The sequence below is a fragment of the Apis dorsata genome, unplaced genomic scaffold (genome assembly GCF_000469605.1).
Source record: "Apis dorsata unplaced genomic scaffold, Apis dorsata 1.3 scaffold_390, whole genome shotgun sequence".
Lineage (NCBI taxonomy): Eukaryota > Metazoa > Arthropoda > Insecta > Hymenoptera > Apidae > Apis > Apis dorsata.
Genome location: NW_006263651.1, coordinates 319,098 through 324,554, shown reverse-complemented (window position 1 = coordinate 324,554; position 5,457 = coordinate 319,098). Strand labels below are relative to the sequence as shown.

At 41.2% G+C, this 5,457-nt stretch overlaps 1 protein-coding gene across 4 annotated transcripts in view; it reads right to left on the bottom strand.

Annotated features, from left to right (window-relative positions):
• Positions 1–5,457, bottom strand: part of LOC102681515 — a 33,634-nt gene that overhangs the window by 15,628 nt on the left and 12,549 nt on the right. The window contains exon 1 of one of the 4 annotated variants that reach the window (XR_004150957.1): positions 2,365–3,097. The exons of the other annotated variants lie outside the window; for them this stretch is intronic. The gene's annotated coding sequence lies outside the window, so the exon portion shown is untranslated. Of the gene's footprint in view, positions 1–2,364; positions 3,098–5,457 lie in introns of those variants that run through there. 4 annotated transcript variants of the gene reach the window in all.

Genomic DNA, 5,457 nt, shown 5'->3' with positions numbered 1-5,457 from the left:
TATATATATATATATATACATACATGTATATATATATCATAATTGGAAAAGTATCGATATAAAAGTTTTCGACGTCATTTATCAATATTTTCACTTGTAATAGTATTAATATCTCGATATCTTGATTCATCGTATCAACAACACTCGCTTCTGTAACAAACAAATTCGATATCAGGAACATTGAGAAATTGCATAAATTTCGTCGAAGAAATCTTCCGCGTAAAATGTCCGTATCACAAATATGCAAAGGAAAGAAATTGGCTGTGTTACGAGAAACGATAGTTTACTTAAATTCCAAGGCTGCACGAGCCTCCAGTTCTCGCGGTCAACGCGAAAACCCGCGTACGCAGATGGAATCGTGATAATATGTAAAACGATCACCACGAGGGTTTGCGCGTTTTCGTCTCTCGAAATAGACGGTCGAAAAGTCGCTCACTGGGCCCTCTCGCCTTCCCCGTATTTTCCTCAAGAATTCGTCGCGAACTCGAAACAATTTTTAGGCTTAACAACATCGTCGTTCTCCATCGTCATCCATCCACAATCTCGGCCGTTATATTAAATTCTTTATTGCTCCCTGCTCAACTTGTCGTATTATCATCGTGTGAAAAGAAGAATAAAGTGAAATTCGGTGAAAACAAAGTATATTAGTTTAGTTAATTATGAAATGTTTCCATCAATAAAATATTTAATATCTATCATCTTCCCTTCTATCTCTGATTCTTATTTTTTTAGATTGATACAAAACTTCCTCTTGTCGTCGATAGTTTTTATCGATAAGCGGAAAGAAGAGGACCTGATGCGATTATCATGGAGGATGACGGAAAGAGAGCGTGTAACGCTTAAATTTACAGGGAAACTTTTCGATAAATCGACGAATCGGACGAATGTTCCGACGTCTTTTCAAGTTTCGACAACACGTCGAAACTCTTCTCCCATAGTATCGTACCGTTGAAAGTTTCGTGTATTTCAGGCCGTTTAAATGGTTGGAATAACACGAGTTGTAGACAGAGGTATGTCTTTTAGCATCGGTTCCCGATTAAAAAACTGCGTCAATAATAAATTAAAAAAAACGTAATGGCCGATTGATCGGTTGCCAGCTTAAAACAAGCAGCACGGTGATGACAAACGACGCTATTTCCGCCTAAGAAGTCTTCTTCTCTTAATGGCATTACACAATCCATCGAGAATATAATAATAAAAAAACAGTTTCGACTTTTGCAATCTTCTTTCCCTCCGGTATCGTTAATTTTTCTATTAATTCTTTACTAGAGATAAGCTTTTACGCGTTTCGTCATATCGTGCTGTTGTCAATCAGTAAACGCGATAATAATAGTAACGGTACAATTTTATATAACTTTCAATCCGTTTTCCAACGGAACGGCGATACAGGAAAAGTTTTACGGAAATTGATTATTCGAATGGAAATTCCGAAGGAACAACCGGGCCGACCTATCATCGCCACTCGCGATAATACCGATAAACGAGTCACAGTTTTGCAAATAAGCAAGACGTGTCGCGTGCGATGAGGTGGCAATGTATGTTTCTGACGGTCCACATTTTGCGTGTGGATCGTGGTTTCTATATACGTGCACGTCTATGCGCAAGTGTGATGAATAGGTACGCGTACGTGGACTACCGTATGCACTCGTGCAAAGTTTATTTCGGTTCGTCCTGTAATATTAGACGTGATGCGAACATTCGAACGCAGGATCTACGAGGGAACGATTAAAAGTCTCGAGTAAATACTAGAAATGTTCGACTAGTAGTCTAATAAAAAAAGGAAAAAAAAAAAAAGAAAGAAATATTCGATACTCTGAAAATGAATCGTCGAAACATCACAAGTTTAATCGACCTATTAAAATTATACGCGACGATATTTTTTTCTCTTCATGAAAAATATTTATGAAATTTTAATCAACGTTGACGCTGAATTAAAATTGATCGACGTCGCATCCATAAATGTTAAATCAAGTTGTCGCGCTATTGTAAGAAAGGTATTTGTCACGTTGTCTCGAGTCAATACTCGAAGAGAATCGATCGTCGACACCGAGATACCCACTCACTTACGGTCAAATTTATTTTTGGCCACGAATTCTCTCGTACGCGAAATCGAACCGCCGTGTTCTGGGCGGGAATCGTCTTATGTCGAATCTCGGGTCTACGATACCCGCGGCGTACAATCCTTCTTTCTATCTGTCCGCTTCTAAAATTGTAACCTGGCGAACAACCTCGGTGGTCGACCGGTTGAACTCTTTCGAAGATATAAATTGCTCGAAATCGTTATCCTCCAAACACTTATTCGAACGAATAGATTTCTCGGAACGAGATTAGCATGAATAATAAAAAATTTAACGATTCAATTACCTTGCTAATTCCTCGCTCGAAATTCAGACTCGAAATTGTTGAACGTTTATCGAGTGGGAAGAATAGCGACTATTAATTAATAAACGGACAAAAGATTTTTTTAAACACGAGGTAAAAGAAAAAGAAGTTCCACCGTGCTCCTTTGAATCTTTCGATATCTTCCTTCTCCAAACCGCGGACACGCTTCCTCCATTCAGATATAATAGAATATCTCCGTTTCGTGACGCGGCTCTCCCATTCAACTGCCGCTTTCAAAGGGTTAAAAATAAAGTTGGCATCGAGGTAATATTTTGTCCACTTTTTAAAATCCACGCTCGAACCAAATCACTCCGCACTGAGCAAAAATTTACAAATTTTTTTTCTCCTCTCGTAGATCTTCGAAATCTCTTTCCGTATTCTCATAAAAACGTGTTCCGAACTTATCCGAGTCTTGTTTGATTTTTTTCCCTCCGATCTATTCCGATTCCGTAATCCACTTTCCTCGTAAAGTTTTAAAATTCCACAAATTCCAGTGTACACCAGTGACACAACGAAGAGGTTAAAATCGCGAACAAAAGAAATAATCCCAAAAGAGATATAGGACGAGCGTGAATCGTCGATACGCGTTGTACGATCGCGCGACACCGACTGAGCGGCAGCGCGACAGAAAAGAGCGACAACTCTGTCCGATACTTCGAGCTATACGTGCGCTCTATTCATCTCGAAGTCACGTCGAATAATACCGTCCAATACGATTGTTCGAAGAATAAGAAGAGCGGATTAATAAACGCGGTGGTTCGAAACGACGGTTATTAATCGACGAAATGATTTTTTAATCGTACAATACCGACTTATTTTGGGCTGGAAAATATCCAAACGCGATTATGATTGGCATGAGATATTGGCCTTCGGTGTAACAATCGCGATACGCTTTCCACCAGTTATTTTAGTCCGATATACGTATCGTTTCGATTCGAGAAAGAGAATACATGATACAAATTTATGCACCTTTAAATTTACGCTATTTTACGTTATGTTTTTGCATCTCCTTGCATAGTAGCGTAAATTCTCCAAAATTCAAACACAAAATTAGGAAATCCGGAAGGGATGTCGATGCAGCCTTCGAACCTCAGTTAATTGACGAAACGCACGTGGCCGATCGAACGAGCGTGTCCAACCGAACCGATTTCTCGCGTTCTATCCAACGTTTCATTGTCCAAGTAGGCGTGTACCGGGTTAACGCGTGCCGGGGCTGACGCAATTTACGCTACTTACGTAAATCAACGTGAGAATACGCGTCACTCGGAGCCATTCGTAATTCACCAAGTCCAGTAATCGTGTAATTTACACGTAGTTCGATGTTAATGGTAATTAGAGAGCGTTGCAATTTCTAAATTAGACGGGGAAAAGAACGCGAGATACACAGAGAATTTCTCTTGGCGTGAAAAAGGAAGAGCCGGTGAGTGAGATTTGTGCATACAAGGATAATTCAATTTTCCATTGTTTATGACATCCATTAATTTTTGTTCGAACATGGGATCAACGTGTACTCTAGTCATCCGTGTCACTGGGTCAAGCTATACCTTCCTCCTCTCGATGAGGGTGATGAGATTTAATTCGCTATTCGACGTGACTCTCTTTCCAACTTCAACTGCCTCTCTACCCTCTCCCCTGTAATTTCAATGAATCCTCCTTCTCTTCCCGACGTCTCTCACTCCCACGTAACTATTAAACGAAACGACTGAAATGAATGACAACGAGGGAAAACGCGATGTCTGCGTTCCATCAATTTGTCGGTCCAAAATTTTTTCCACTGCATTTCCTGCTCTAGAAATTTTTCCTTTTTTTATTAAGTCTTTACGCCATGTCTTTAATTTCTCGCTGCCTCTAGAACTCTCATTCCCAAAGAACGAGGCAACAAGCTCGATCAAGTCATCGTTCTTCTCGGCAGTAAAATCAATATGAAAAATACTTTCTGAAGCAATTTAGAGGCCAAGCGTCGCAGAAACTCGTGCGTAAATACGTAGAATCTATCGTCTACGATTTGTTGAATCGCCAACAGCCGAGCAGTCTCGGTGTTACATGCATCCGGAGGAAGAATTAAAAGCGAAGGGTAGGAAGCGCGTGGCAAAAGTCGGCGAGGTCGAAAATCGAGTAAATCTTGGACCGACTTTGGTCCACGATGCGCGTGACGCACTCGTGATGGCCATTTTGCCATTCCCCGGAGGGTTCCTCGGCCACTCTTCGCGAGCCGATTTAATTATTCCACGAAGGTAGACGCTTTGAGTTTTCCGGCAGCGGTTGCACGCTGCGAACGGAAGAACAACCCGAGCTAAATATATTTCTGGACGCCAGAAGCGGCTCGACATTTTTTTCTTCTTCTTTTTTCCCTCTTCTTCACTTGTTTTCCCTCCATCGTTCATCTCCCTCTTCTTGTCCCTCACTCTTTCCTCTTTTTTTTCTTCCTCCTTCTTCTTCATTATTTCACCGACCTTTCTACATTTTTTAATGGTATCTATCACGTATTCTTTCTTTTTTCTTCTCGTTCTCTGCCATTCCTTCTTCTCGTCGTTTTCTCAACTTTCTCGTGTATCTCCATCATCGTGTGGATTCCGCGATACTCTTAATTTTATTACCTTTTTCTTCTCCATTCGAGTATAGAGGATGAAACATACGCGCGGCGTCTCGTCTATTCCCATTCCGTCTCGGAAGTTGTTCCTCATGACCAGCTGTTCTTGTTGCCGGACAGAGTTGGAGCCGGCTAATCCGCTATTAATCGAAGCAAATGCCTGACCTCGCGATCTACTTGCCCGCTCGTTATTATTACTCCCCGGGGGATTTCAAGACCGCGCCGTTTCTCCGGGAACTCGTTTACGGATCCTTCTTCGTGCCCGACAATTTCTTTTCTCCCCTCGTTCCATCCGGCCACACGAGACCGCGTCAATTCCGCTTCCTCGTTCCGCATTGCGATGTTCAGTTACGCGTTCAGTCCTCTTCTATTTATTCTCACCGCGTTCGAATCCTCTTATCGATACTATATTTTATTTCCTTCCATTTTTTTTCTTTTTTAATTTTTCCACGGAGAGATTGATAGTCGAGGAGCATCGACCTTCG